This window comes from Panthera leo, chromosome D1 (genome assembly GCF_018350215.1).
Source record: "Panthera leo isolate Ple1 chromosome D1, P.leo_Ple1_pat1.1, whole genome shotgun sequence".
In the NCBI taxonomy this organism is placed as follows: domain Eukaryota; kingdom Metazoa; phylum Chordata; class Mammalia; order Carnivora; family Felidae; genus Panthera; species Panthera leo.
In genome coordinates this window covers 21,850,364-21,866,112 of record NC_056688.1, presented here as the reverse complement: position 1 = coordinate 21,866,112, position 15,749 = coordinate 21,850,364, and the positions used below count along the sequence as shown (strand labels likewise).

Below are 15,749 nucleotides of genomic sequence, written 5' to 3'. Positions count from 1 at the left end.
TCTGTCAGTTAAGCGTCAGACTTTGGCTCAGGTCATGATCTTATGGTTCATGAGTTCAAGCCCCACACTGGGTTATGCACTGACTATGAGAGCCTGCTTGGGATTCTCTCTTCACTCTCTCAAAATAAATACATTTAAAGAAAGGGAGGGAGGTAAGGAAGGAGGGAGAGAGATAGGATGAAAAAAGCAAGTGGCATTTTATTTCTTACCACCAGGTGGCAGACCATGCTTCATGAATGAGAAGAACCCTACATTTGAAGCCCAGCCTAAGCTCTACTTTTTTCAAATCAGAGCCAGGACAAAAGGGCTGTTCTCTAATTAGAAGACTTGGGAATTGAGGCAGGGAGACCAATTGCTTGTAAATACCTTAGTAACTGCTGCCAAGGTACTTGAGTGATTCCCTGAGCTTCCTCATCAGTGAGAAAGGGAGCAATGGAATGTTCTAGTTTTTCCTACCGGAAAAGAGGTACACCCTCTTTGCAGATTTAAGAAAATGGGTTATTTAACTAAGAAAAATACAAAGAATGTCACTTCAAACCAGAGGTTTCTGATGCCTTAAAGACATATGGCAACTCTAAACCACTTTATAGGCACATCTTTGTTCTGTTGTTCATACTGAACTTTTTTTGAACATAAAATTAAAGCTTTATTCTAACTCTAGAATCTGCTCAGGGGTTTTCTTACTAAATTCCAGTTGGCAATCTAAGGGACACGTGGATGGTCTCAAATGATCATGCCCTCAGATGATACTCAACAGTCAACAAAACCTAAATCCTCCAATAAGTAAGCAAGAGTTACACACGTACAGCACAAACATATGTATATATCTCTTACAGGAGGGCTCAATGAAAGTTTTGAGAGAAGGGAAGGTGAAGATTTCTGTTTTATACACCTTTCTCATTTCAGGTGTACCAACAAACACTGAAAATACAGTAGTATCCACCACAATGTCAAGGTCAGAACAGATCTATTCCTTACATAGAAAACAGGAAATTGTAGGGTTGCCTGGGTGGCTCAGTTGGTTAAGCATCTGACTTTGGCTCAGGACATGATCTCGTGGTTCATGGGATAGAGCCCTGCATTGGGCTCTGCACCAGCAGCAGGGACGGAGCCTGCTTGGGATTCTCTCTCTCTCCCTCTCTCTCTACTCCTGTACTACTCACTCACTCACTCTCTCTCCTGTAAGTAAGTAAATAAATAAATAAACTTAAAAAAAAGGGGGGGAACCAGGAAATTGTATATACCAGTATCAGGCTCTCTAACATAGATGGGATATTATCCTGTTAGCCTGCAGGGGACATTACTTCTCTTAGTTGATCAACTTTAGGCTTCCTCCCTCATTCGGGAGTGGGAAGATCCCAAGTACACACTGACCATCTCAGACTAAGCAAAGCTTCCCAGCCCAGAGTACTTCATTGATCAATTCTCTGCCACTGCAGCAGCCCCTTGTTCACTTTCAATGTTTATGGATATGAGTGGTAAAGACAGAGACCATGAGAAAAAAAATATGATTTAAATGGTACATATTTGGGGTTTTTTTCTTTGTGGGTTAACAAAGTCACTCAAAACATATTTATGGAATGCCTTCAGGGCACATAGCATGGCACTTCACCCTTCATTGAAAATCCATTAAAACAATTACCAGGTCATGCTTGGAAACTTTTTTTCACAAAGGAATTTGCTTTAGTTGTTGGGTTAGCAGAAACTAATTTGAGATGCAAAATTAACAACCCCGTTTGTACTAGGAAGGCCTTATGTAAACCGTCACACAGTGAAAATAATATATGTGAATTTATTATACCTATGTCTGAGCATATGGATTTAGAAGCTACAAACCTAATGAGACAGTGTTCATATGAGGGAAGAATGATTTTAGAAGTTAATGAATCATCTTCTATTAATGCTCCAAAGTTAAATGTTTACCTGGAAGGTTGTGCCCTGGTTATAGGCCATTAATGACCACCAAAAAATGAAATTATGTTCACATCTATAACACTTATGGAATGTCATATCCTCTTGACTCATACCAAGAATCTAGGCTCAAAAACAAAAAACAAAAAACAAACAAAAAACCCTACTTTTTACTGAGATACTGTTGATCAAGGCAAATATCCAGATTCATCCAAACCAATATCTCGTCTTTGAAATTAATTTATAATTGTTTCTTCCCACAGCTAACTTTAACAACCTTTATTAGCATATGTACGTATACAAAGTTGGTTCTGTCTTCTTTCATTATTCATTTCACAAGGAATTTCCATTGCCTACATAAGGCGCTGAAATGGAACTTTCCCCCACATCTTGAAAAGCCCAAGTTATCTAGCAGAGAGATGTTTGAAAGAGTTGTGGGGTCTTGTTAATGGTTCCCAGTCGCAGTAGGACTGCCACCATTCTATTTCTGTCCCTTGTTTCTAGTCCCAAATCTTTCTGCAACCAGTGTCTAATCCAAACTTCTCTACTGTATCCCCTGCCTTCTCAGGGCAGGAGGGGAGACAAAAACTAGAGATGGAGAGAGGGTCCAACTCTGCCTTAAAAGAAGGATACAGTTGAGGCACCTGAGTATCTCAGACGGTTAAGCATCCAACTCTTGATTTTGGCTCAGGTCACAATCTCATAGTTTGTGGGATTGAGCCCCAAGATGGGCTCTGTGCTGTCTGCAGAGAGCCTGCTTGGGATTCTCTCTCTCCCTTTCCCTCTGCCCCTCCCCCACTGGTACACGTGCTCTCGCTCTCTCTCAAAAATGAATAAACTTTTTTAAAAAAAGGAGACACTTTCCATCAAATTGTAGAGCTGACATAAGGTGATTAACATAAGAAAAATAATACAGGTTTAGAGCATAAACTGGTATCAGATAAACTCAGGTTTGAAGTTCAGATCCACCACTGACCAGTGATATGATTTGGGGCAAGTAACTTAACTTCTCTGAGCTTAAGCTAACTTCACTGTAAAGTGAGGTTTAAATAAGGTAATGCATATAAAATGCTTAGTGTAGTGTCTACTAGAAAGCATCAGTGAATGAAAGCTCTTAGTATCCACCAGACCCTAAGCTCTGTGACAACAGCAGCCTATATCACCCCTGTGGCTTCAGGTGATTTCTGGCAAACTTTTACCTGTGATGGAGAGAGTGTGAACAGACTAGCAATACAGCAGAAAGCTCATTGAACTGTCAGTAAACCAGGGTACTGCATCATAGCGACTTTCTTTTCTGGGAAAAAAAAAACAAAAACAAAAGCTCTGTTGTGAGTAAGTAAGTAAGTAAGTAAGTAAGTAAGACCCTCTCCCTTTCTTCTAATTGTCAGTAGGTTAGGTGGGTCCTTCCAGAGGTAGACACTGAGACAAAGATTAGAGAGCGAGGAGTTTATTTGGGGAAGAGGATTACCAGTAGGACAACAGAAGCGTGGGAGTGAAAGGAAGGAAGCCGATAAAGGCTGGGTTGCGGGTACCTGGCATTTTATCCCATTAGGGAACTCTGGGAGATGGCACAAGACACATCTCAGAGTTATACCATGTAGGAGCAAGAAGTTGGGCTATTTAGCTACTAACTCTCCATCCAGCATTGGTTAAGATCTGCTTCTGGGAATGTTTAAAAGGACGGACATGCAACAGGACCCTCAAGGTCTATCCTGCAGCCTTCCTAATGGAGCCTGCAAAGGACTATTGGCACAGGCGTCCACAACAAATGACACCAGCCTCCTGGAATCGACTAGTCTTACGGCCTAAGCAGTAAGGCCAGTGAAACTGCAGCCAGAACCTGCTGCAGGGAATCTGCCCTTGCTCTGGGCCCCCCTCAAAACTTGTTCCTCTATACACAGATTGAAGCAGTAATCCTAAGTGTGGTATATGTTGTCTCCAAAGTCCGAAGAGGCCTACCAGTAGGGCAGCTCTGAGTGGTAGCAAAGGCAAGTCACTTGTCCCCAAACTTGGTGTGGACATCTTGGCATCCTTCAGACACCCGGCCTCCTCGAAGCTTCACTGATGTGGTAGACCCCTGACTCATTTCAGCATTTGTTTCTTCCCCTCTGGTATTCAAGTGATCCAATTAACATAATGCCCTCAAAGTAGGGGAACTTTGTGTTGTTATATATACGGTCTTTTGGGCAATAGTTTGAGGCTGCTGTGGGAAAATATCCTGAAGATTCTCAGAAGCCCTAGTCGAGAGAGCCCTTTAGACATTACCTTAAATCATTCAGGGTCTTAACAAGGGTTTACAGCCATACTCTTTTTTTGATTTTTGGCCTCAGACTCTCTTACTATTTTTTTATTTAAAAAAAATTTTTTAGGGACGCCTGGGTGGCTCAGTCGGTTGAGCGCCCGACTTCGGCTCAGGTCACGATCTCACGGTCCGTGAGTTCGAGCCCCGCGTCGGGCTCTGGGCTGACTGCTCGGAGCCTGGAGCCTGTTTCAGATTCTGTGTCTCCCTCTCTCTCTGACCCTCCCCCGTTCATGCTCTGTCTCTCTCTGTCTCAAAAATAAATGAACGTTAAAAAAAAAAAAAATTTTTTTTTAAAAAATTTTTTAAGGTTTATTCATTTTTGGGAGAGACAGAGAGACAGACTGTGGGGGGGGGGGGGGGGAGGGGCAGAGAGAAAGGGAGACACAGAATCTGAAGCAGGCTCCAGGCTCTGAGCTGTCAGCACAGAGCCGGATGCAAGGCCCAAACCCACGGACCATGAGACCATGACCTGAGCCAAAGTCAGACTCTTAACAGACTGAGCCACCCAGGCATCCTGGCCTCAGACTCTTAGCTTTGAGAAATTTTTACCAGCTGGGAGAACTGGGGGAAAGTTATGTTTTCCAAACCAGCTAATCCTTGGGCTTTGAGATACCCTTGAGATTCTTCTTCTAAGTGCCATAGTTCTTGCTTTTGCTCATCTCTCTCTTCCTGCCCATTGTCATATGGTTAGAAGCAGCCAAATGGCACTTTCAACATTCTGTCTGGAAATCTCCTTAATCCTATTTCTGAAAGTCTATTAGGTATCTTTTCCATCTTTCACGTTTTCACAGGCAACCATTTGCCAGTTACTGCATCACTACACAACCAAAGTTGTCCTGTCTCCGGCCTCTGATAACCATTTTCTCACTGCATTCCCAGCCTCCAGCAACTGTTTGTCCTCCACTCCTCCAGTCTTTGCTAATAGCCTCTTTGGTGTTTCTCCAGCCTCTAGCCACCAACTGGTCCAAGGGCAGAATTCCAGGAGCATGAGAGTGGAAGTTACAAAGCGCTTGAGGTTAGGCTCTGGAACAGCATCACTTCTGCTACATTTTATTGTAGCAAGCCACAGGACCATTCCAGATTTAAGGAGTCTGGGGAAATAGACTCATCTTTTAATGGAAAGGCTTGTCAGACATTGTGACAATGCTTTGCAATCCACAGCAGACATCTTTACACTGTGTGTAGATACATCTTTAGAATAAATTCCTAAGAGTGAACTTGCTGATGAGTCCAGTGCAAATATGTATTTGTGAAATATTGCCAGTCACCCTTCACAGAGGTTATACAAATTTTGAAACTCACCAGCAACATATGAGGATGCCAGTTGAGGTTTCCCCAAATCTCACAACACAATGTGTTTTCCAAATTATTTTCTCTGCCAATCTGATAGGTAAAAATGACATCTTCTTGTAGTTTTAATTTGTATTTTGCATATTGTGAGTGAGATTGGGAATATTTTATTAAGAACCAATTATATTTTCTCTTCTTGAAACCAGCCGGTCATATGTTTGCCATTTTCCATTTGGTTTGTAGGTATGATGCATCATCTTCCAATGCACTTAAGAGTGGGATACTTGGATACCAACTCTGGGACAGGTTCTCTTGAGTCTCTGAACTAAAAGATTTCTTACATACCCAATTTTGGTCTTGCTGAGAGTAACAAATTTTCTCCCTTGGGAAAGGCAATTACTATGAGGAGACCATAAATGAGCTCTAAGGAAATATGTAGTTCTCTAACTGGAGAAGACCCAAGTTTCTAGATATCTTCCTCCAAATCTCACTGCCCCCAAAGGAGAAAATCAGGTGGGAGAGAATCCTAAGTCTGGAGGGACCCAGGTGCCTTCAGTTTCCTAAAAGGTGCTAATGGAGAACTGATCATAAAGATTCCCTGCCCTCTCCTGCATATGTGTTGTAACTGACTCCTGTAGCTTGTGGGCTCTGGTATAAGGAGTTCTGCACTGAAGTAGAAGGCCGTGTTTGAGTCTAGTGACTTCGGACAAGTGTCTTCCCCTTCACTTCAGTTTCTTCACGTGTAAAAGGAGGGTGATATTACCTGTTTTGAAGCTCAAATATGAAAGTAATTTGCAAAGGTAAGATACAAAAAAATATATGTTATGATGTTTACCTAGAGGTTCTAGATGCCATCCAGAATCTAATGCAACATGTGGAAACTCAACGATTCTAAACCATCATTGCCTGAAGGACACCACCATCTTTCTCAAGCTGAGATACTAGATATGCCTGCCCAACTTCTTCTAGTGCTACCACGAGGAGCCAGAGTTGAGGGTAAGGGCACAGTCCTCCAGGCTTCCAAGTGTACCCAAGACTCCAGGTACCAGCTGCAAGTTCAGGGACCCCTAGGGCCACCTTTACTTCCGATCAGCTGGCTACAAATTAGGGAGCTCTCATGACCACCATCAGGTTCAATAATTTGTTGGAATGACCCACAGAATTCAGGACTTATGATTACAGTTTTACTATAATGAAAGGATACAAATTAGAATGAACCAGAGGAAGAGACACATATGGCAGAATCTAGAAGTGAGAGGGTTCCGAATGCAAACTTTTGTGTCCTCAAGAATGGGTCTCCCTCCTAGCATTGATGTGTGGTAACATGCAGAGTGTTGCCAATCCAAGACGCTCATCCACAGGCCTTGTGTATTCAAGAAACAGCAAGGAAGCCAGTGTGACTGGAGGTTGGAGGCAGCAATAAGAGATGAGGTCAGAGAGGTAACTGAATGGAAGCAGGAAGACCACTTAAGCAGTTCTTGAAATAATCTAGGCAAAACATGATAATGACTTGGAACAGCAGTGGAAGCTGTAGGAGGTCATATTTTGAATTTGGAAGGTAGACCTAGCAGGATTGGCTGATAGCTTGGACACAGAGTGAGAAAGAGTCAATGACAATACCATGGTTTTTGGCCTTTGAACAGCTGGAATGATGAGGAAGACTGGAAGGAACAGGTTTGGAAGAGAAGATCAGAAGCTGTTTTGTACATTCAGTTGGAGAAGCCCATTATGTGACCATGTGGAAATGTCAAGCAGGCAGCATGTTATACAAGTGTGCAGTTTGGAAGAGAGGCCTTGCCTGGAGATATACATTTGAAAGCCATCAGCATATGGAGAATTATTGAAAACTGTGAGACTGGAGGAGATCACCAAGGAAATGAGTGTAGATGAAAAGGACAAGAAGTCTAAGAACTGGTTCGGAGGCACTAGCAAAGGAGACTGAGAAGGAGCAATAAATGTGGTAGGAGGAAAACAAGGAACCAGGAAAAGTATAGGTTTCTGAGAGCGAAGTGATGAAAACATTTGAAGGACGAAGGTGAGATCAACAGTGTCAAATAAGGCTGCCAGTTCAGGTAAGATAAAAATGAGATTGTGCCTATAGAACTTAGCAACATGGGGGCACCTGGGTGGCTCAGTCAGTTGAGCATCCGACTTTGGCTCAGGTCATGATCTCTCGGTCTGTGGTTGGAGCTCCACGTCAGGCTCTGTGCTGATAGCTCAGAGCCTGGAGCCTGCTTCGGATTCTGTGTCTCCCTCTCTCTCTGCCCCTCCCCTGCTCATGCTCTGTCTCTCTCTCTCTCTTTCTCTCTCTCTCTCTCTCTCAAAAATAAACATTAAAAACAAAAACAAAAAAACAAAACAAAAAACGGGTTTGGCAAGGGGCAGGAGGAAGGAGACAGGAATTGAACGTGAAATACTGAAACACTTTTGAGAAGCTTTGCTCAAGAGGGAAGAAGAGAGAGGATCATTTCTGGAATGGTAGTGTGAGGAGCTCTGCGGATGCCCTCTCCAGTGAAACAGCCATAACTGGTGAAAACTATTTCTTAAAAACCAATCTTTCAGTCCCTGTAAATTGTCCTAAGGGCATCAAGCAAACAAATATTTATTCAACAAAAGTGTATTAGATCTCAGTTTAAACAGGGAGAGTCTGTGACACTTAAGCCACAACACCCCTCCCCCTCTTGACCACTCTCCCATCTCAGCTGGATAGAAACTCTGCATGGCAGCAGTGGCCATGAAGACAGGGCTTCCTTTCTCTCCAGCTCCCAGTCACAGACTGTTATCTCCCCGTGCAGGGCAGGCTACCAGCATTTTCCATACCTCCAAACTCTGTGTGGCAGAGGTTAAATTCCAGGGAAGTGCTGCCAAGAGGCTGGAGTCTCTCCTCCTTCACCAAGCCCCATGTGTAGGTCGGAGGCTCTACCCAGGCGTGATAGGCCTAGAACACTGGGGCCCTCATCACTCACAGACAGAGGTTCCATACGGCCAGAAGGAAGCCAAGGAGATCAGATGGTTACTACCCCCACCCTGTGCCCTGCAGAGGCAGATCACTTTGAAATACTTGGACAACTGTCCCCGCCACTGGCCCTAAAGTGGTAGTGTAAGATTTTGCCCTAGAGGAGAAGTAGGCCATAAAAACAGAGAGTGCCAAGGCTTTCATCAAGGGAACGAACTTTATTTGGAACACAGTGTGGGGAAGTTCAAGCCTAAGGGCACTTTTGAAAACAATGGAGATTTTGGTGGTAAGCAATTAAAAGGCTGGTACCTCCATGAGGACAATAAGCTAAATTGTAAGCCAACAAGTTTACCAGCGAGAACTGGGGAAAGAGTCAGCTAAGAACAGCCCTCCTGGGGTCAGGACAAACCTCAAAAACTTACCTCAAAAACTACCCCTGCAGGGGGAGCCTGGCTGGCTCAGTAGGTGGAGCATGTGACTCTTGATCTAGGGGTTGTGAGTTCAAGCCCCACACTGGGTGTAGAGATTACTCAATAAAATCTTACACACACACACACACACCTACCCCAGCAAAGAGAACCAGATTTCATTGGTTCCCACTGTGGGACAATATGTGCCCCACTCTATTATAGAAAACAATAGACCAATCAGCTGGCAATTAGTGGTACCTAACTATCAAGTGTGAATGTAGATGTGAAAATCCTAAAAAGATAAAAATACTAATAAACTGAATCCAGCAACATATGGAAGGGATTATAATTCATAACCAAGTAGAATTTATCCCCAAAATACAAAGTTGTTTAAACATCTGAAAGTTCATTAATATAAGTCACCGTATCAATAAAGGACAAAAATCATGGACAAATGATCATCAATAAAGGACAAATGATCACCATATCAATAAAGGACAAATGATCATCTCAATAGAAGCTGAAAAAGTATTTGACAATATCTAACACTCCAATATCCCTTCATAATAAAAATATTCAACAAACTAGGAATAGTAGAGAGTGTCCTTAACTTGATAGAGGACATCTACCAAAAACTCACAGCTAACAGCATTAATGGTGAAAGACTTAATGCTTTTCCCCTTACCATCAGAAATAAGATAAGGAAATAAGATAATTACCTTCTAGCCAAGGTAGTTAGGTAAGAAAATGAAGTAAAAGACATTCATATTGGAAAGGAAGAAGTAAAAATATCTCAATTTTTTAAAAAAATTTTTTTTAACGTTTATTTTTGAGACAGAGAGAGACAGAGCATGAACGGGGGAGGGGCAGAGAGAGAGGGAGACACAGAATCTGAAACAGGCTCCAGGCTCTGAGCAGTCAGCACAGAGCCCAACGTGGGGCTCGAACCCACATACCACGAGATCGTGACCTGAGCCGAAGTCGGACGCTCAACCGACTGAGCCACCCAGGCGCCCCTAAAAATATCTCAATTTTTTAGATGAAAATCATGTAGAAATTATATAGAAAATTATATAGAAAATAATAAATAATTCACTAAAAAATTATTAGAATAAACAAGCTAACAAGGTTGCAGGCTACAAGATCAATTACATACATCAATAGGATTTCTAGACACTAGCAATGAACAATCTGATAATGAAATTAAGAAAATAATTCCACTTGGAGTAGCATCAAAAAGAATAAACTACCTAGGGATGTATTTAGCCACAAAAAGTGTAAAACTTATACTCTGAAAACCACAAAACTTGTTGAAAGGAATTAAAGAAGACCTAAATAAATGGAAAGATATTCTATTTTCATTGATTGGAAGATTTAATATTGTTAAGATGGAAATTGATGTACAGATAAGTTGCAATCACTACCAGATATATACTGGCTTTTTTGAGGGGGAGGGCAGAGCACAAATTAACAAGCTGATGCTAAAATTCATATAGACATACAAGGGACCCAGGATACCAAAACAATCTTGAATTTGAATTGGAGGACTCACTCTTCAGAATTTCAAAACTTACTATAAAGCTACAGTAATGAAGACAGTATGATTATGACAAAGTGATAGACAGAAGATCAGTGGAATAGAATTGAGAGTCCAGGGGTACCTGGGTAGCTCAGTCAGTTGAGCATCCAACTCTTGATTTTAGCTCAGGTCATGATCCCTGCATTGTAAGATCAAGTCCCATATATAGGGCTCCATGCTGAGCATGGAGCTTTCTTAAGATTCTCTCTCTCTCTCTCTCTCTCTCTCTCTCTCTCTCTCTCTCTCCCCCCCCCTTCCCCTCTCCGCTGTTTGTGCTCTCTTGCTCGCTCTAAAAATAAATAAATAAATAAATAAATAAATAAATAAATAAATAAAAGTCCAGAAATAAACCTCACATTTGCAATCAATTGATATTTGACAGGGAGGTGGGCAAAACAATTCAATTGGTAAAGAATAGTCTTCCCCACAGTGTTGGGACAACAGGATATCCAGATGCAAAAAAAAAAAAAAAAAAAAGGAAAAAAAAGTTGGACCCCTTCCTCATTTAATATGAGACAAACAAAGGCATCAAATAATCTAGTCGTGCAGGAGAGTGAGAGAATGAATGAGGGAAATAAAATGATTGTTCAACCATATCAAGGGGCCACTTGAGGTCAGCAATCACCATTTAATTGATAGGCAGACCAGTCATTCTGATTTGTGGTTTTCTCCAACCAACAGCAGCTGCATGGTGCAGGGTTCATAAGCAGACAGTTGGATTTAAACAGGATTGTGATTTTGCCAATGAGTGCTACAAAGACAGAAAAGGAGCAAGTGAACGAAAGATTACAGCCCTCGTTTATAAGGGTTGAAGCTGGAAGCTGGGGACAGCCAGGGTTTACTAGGAGCAAGAAGGTGCACAGAAGGGTCAGAGAAGAAACTGAGGACATAGAGAGTTTTTCTGATCACTGATCACAAACACTGGAGGACACAGGAGTTTGAAGGGGTGGGTAATGGAATCAGAAAAGAGAATTTACAGAGTTTCAGGGTTATTAAATTCCATGGCATTTAAGATGTCCTTATATTCCTGTGAGGAGTGACTTAAACAGGGAAAAGGGTGTGATGAGATTAGTTCTGATAGTCCCAAGTCTGATAGCGGTAGTGTAGAAGTAGCAGTCACAAAGCTGTCACTGTTGTATTGGGTCAGGCCTTGGGGTGGGAGCAGCTATCTTCTTTTTTTTTAAGTTTATGTAACCACCTTTAGAGAGAAAATGGACACACACACACACACGCACGCACGCACGCACGCACGCACGCACGTGCACGCCTGCTGGCGAGTTGGGGAGGGTCAGCGAGAGGTGGAGAGAGAGAAATCCCAAGCAGGCTCTGGGCACTATCAGCACAGAGCCCAATGATGACGTGGGGCTTATACTCCCAAGTGAACCATGAGATCATGACCTGAGCTGAAACCAAGAGTTGGATGCTCAACTGATTGAGCCACCCAGGCGCCCCAGCAGCTATCTTCTATTAAGTGCACTTTATCATTATCTTATCTATGTTTCATACATTTCCTAAGAGGTAGGCACTATGTCCCCATTTGGGAACAAATTGACACAGTCCACATGCAGTGTTATAGTGCCCACAAGTGCTACAGCCATGGGAGAGGGAAAATTATTGCATTACTTCTTCCAACACTTCTTTTTAAATTAACTGGGTCTTAAAAAGCAGAATCAGACCTGTAAACCCAAAGAACAGACTGATCATTGCCAGAGGGGAGGAGGGGTGAGAAGATGGGCAAAATGGGTGAAGGGAAATGGCAGGTACAGGCTTCCAGGTATGGAATGAGTAAGTCACGGGAATAAAAGGCACAGCATAAGGAATACAGTCAATTATACTGTAATAGTGTTGTAGGGCAACATATGGTAGCTATGCTTGTGGTGAGCACAGCATAATGTTTAAACTTGCGGAATCACTATGTTGTACACCTGAAACTAATGTAACATGTGTGTTAACTAAATAAATAAAATATTAAAATAAATAAAAATTTAAAAATTAATTAAAAAATAACTGAGTTTATTTTGTTTTCTTAGGTATCACAAAACCATCATTTTTTTTCTTTGTGAGAAAACAAAGATCAACAGCAAAATTAAAACCAGAATTAGATACAGGCAGTATTAAACCCTGTTGCATATTATTTCAACCCTTTTAAAAGTTAATAAATTGTATGGAAGCCTATTTTTCAATAAATTATTAATAGACATTTTTTTTTTCCTGCAGAGAGAGCAGCTTTAGGTTTACAGAAAAACTGAACAGAAAGTATGGACAGTCCTCCTCGCCCTGCAGTTTCCCCTATTATTAACATCTTGCTATCCTGGTACATTTGTCACAATTGATGAACTGGTCCTGAAACCTTACTATTAATTAAAGGCCACAGTTTACATTAGCATCTGCCCTTTATGTCCCAGAATTGTATGGGTTTTGGCAAATGTATAACGTCAGTATCCATGTATATGTCAGTATCATACAGAATATTTTCACTGCCCTAAAGATCCTGTGCTCCACCTATCCATCCCTTCCTCCCTTCCTGCCCAACCTCTGGCAACCACCGTTCTTGGTCTTTCCTCATTGTCTCCATTGTTTTGCCTTTTCCAAAACATCATATAGTTGGAATCATGTAGCTTTTCAGACTGGCTTCTCTCACTTAGCAATATGCATTCCTCTATGTCTTTTCATGGCTTGATAGCTCATTTCCTTTGTTCGTTGTGTGGATGTACCAGTTTTTTATTTTGTTTTATTTTTTTCCATTCACCTATTGAAGGACTTCTTGGTTGCTTTCTGGTTTGGACAATTACGAATAAGGCTGTTACAAACATTCACATGCAGGTGTTTGTGTGCATGTAAGCACCACCATTAGATCTCATAGTAAGACTATGATTAGATTTGTAAGTGGTTGTACCATTGCCTTGAAATCCATTGTTTCATATATTTTGTCTGGTTTTCTAGCTACTTAAGATAGGAGGGTATGTCTAGTCCCTGTTACTCCATCTTTGTTGATAGTGAAACCTGCCTGACACCATTCTAAGTGCTGGACCTATTAGAAGAGAACAAAATGGACACTCTTGGGCTTCAAACAGCTTACATTCTAGAGGGGGAGGGCAAACAATAAATACATGAAAGCAAAATAAATATGCATAAATAAATGATTTTGGAAAATGTGTATTTTTAAAATTTTTATTTATTTTTGAGAGAGAGAGTGTGAATGGGGGAGGGGCAGAGAGAGACGGAGACACAGAATCTGAAGGAGGCTCCAGGCTCTGAGCTGTTAGCACAGAGCCCTACGCGGGGCTCGAACTCAACAGACCACAAGATCATGACCTGAGCAGAGGTCAGACGCTTAACCGACTGAGTACCCTGGAAAATGTGTATTGATAAAATAAGATAGTAATGTGGTAGAGAGGCAGATAGAAAGACATCTCTAGGGAGGTGATTCATGTTTGAGGAGATGAATTATGAGAAGGAGGCTACCACTTAAAGAGTTAAGATAAGAGTGTTCTAAGACAAAGGATCTATGATCATCCCAAAGGCCTCAAAACAGAAATAAGCTTGACTTGTTTGATAGGACATATATAAGGCCAGTGTGGCTGGAGTGGGAGATGAGGTTGGTGAGGTAGGTAGATTGAGCTTAGAGTAAAAAGGGCCTTGTAGACCATTGTTCCAATTACCTATCACTGCATAACAAAACACCCTAGAAGTTAGTGGCACAGAACAACAACAATCATTAATTTTGCCCATGAATCTGGGGATACCTGGGGTCAGCTAGGCAGCTCTTGCTAGGGTCTCTCATGTGGGTACAGTCAGGTGGTGGCTGAGGCTAGGATTGTCTCAGAGCTTCTGCATTCACATGTCTGGCTAGGTACACAATAACTGGAGGCTGGAACATTTCTGGCTCCTTGGCTTTCTCTGTCCACATGGACATAGGGTAGCTCAATTTCTTACATGGTAGCTAGAGGTTTTCAGAGCAAGAGAAACTGGCAGAAGCTTCAGGGTATTTCTAAACCTATCCCTGAAAGTCACACAGTGTCCCTTCTACCACTTCTGGTTCATTCAGGCAATCACAAAGATTCACCCAGGTCCAAGGGGAGGGAATGCAGACTCACCTTCCTGTTGGAAGAGAGTCAAATAACATGTGAACATGTTTTAAAATCACCATGGTCACTGCGAAGAGTTTGGATTATATTTTTATAATAAGAAGCCATTGGTGGGTTTTTAACAAGGGAATGACATGTAATGATTTACAGTTTTAAAAGACTGTTCCATCAAGATTACTAGGTACAAAATAAACACGCAAGAATCAATTGTATTTTTACATACCAGCAAAAACAATTAGAGAATAAAATTTAAGAAATGATACCATTTATAAGAGTGTTAAAAAATATACCAACCACCCAGGGATAAATCCAACAAAGTGTATAGGACCTTTGTGTAGGAAACTATAAAATTTTATTGAGAGAAACTAACGACTAATGAAGGGATATCATTCCAAGGATACATCCCAAGAGATATCATTTCCTTTTCTTTTTTTCTTTTTCTTTTTCTTTAGAAAGAGAGAGTGTGAGTAGAGGATAGAGGCACGGGGAGAGGCGATCTTAAGCATGCCCCATGCTCGGTGGGGAGACTGACGAAGGGCTCGATCCCAGTGGGGAGCCCAATGTGCAGTTAATCCCACAACTCTGGGATCATGACCTGAGCTGAAATCAAGAGTCAGACGCTCAACCAACTGAGCTACCCAGGCACCTGAAGAGACATCATTTTCAAGGACTGTAAGACCAATTATTATAAAGATGTCAGTTTTTCTCAAATTGGTCTATAGATTCAGTGTAATACCAATCAAAATGCCCACAGCTTTTTCTGTAGAACTTGATAAGCTAATTCTAAAATGTATATGGAAATATTAAGGATCAAGAATAGAAAGCCACTCTTGAAAAAGGAGGAGGAAGAAAAGGAAGAGGAGGAGGAAGGACTTTCTCGACTTGACATAGCCTTATTATAAAGCCAGTGTGACTCATTATTGTGGCAGTGTGATATTGTGGCAGGGAACACAGAAAAATAGACAGACAAATAGACCAATGTAATATAAGAGCCCAGAAACAGACCCATGCACATATGGACACTCGATTTAAGTCAAAGATAGCATTGCAAAAGGAGGAGGGAAAGGATGGTCTTTTCAGAAAATGGAGTTGGAATAATTGGGTATACACATGGAAAGAAGGAAGAGAGGAAGAGAGGGAGGAAGGCATATACTCGACCATATGCGCTGGGAGACATGGACAAGAATGTTTGTAGCAGCATTTTTCATAATAT

At 41.6% G+C, this 15,749-nt stretch overlaps 1 long non-coding RNA gene across 3 annotated transcripts in view; it reads right to left on the bottom strand.

Annotated features, from left to right (window-relative positions):
• The window catches only part of LOC122199368, a 36,302-nt gene that overhangs the window by 13,214 nt on the left and 7,339 nt on the right, over positions 1-15,749 (bottom strand). For all 3 annotated transcript variants that reach the window (XR_006193491.1, XR_006193489.1, XR_006193490.1), the window contains exon 3: positions 3,111-3,205. This is a non-coding gene — a long non-coding RNA (uncharacterized LOC122199368). The remainder of the gene's footprint in view (positions 1-3,110; positions 3,206-15,749) is intronic.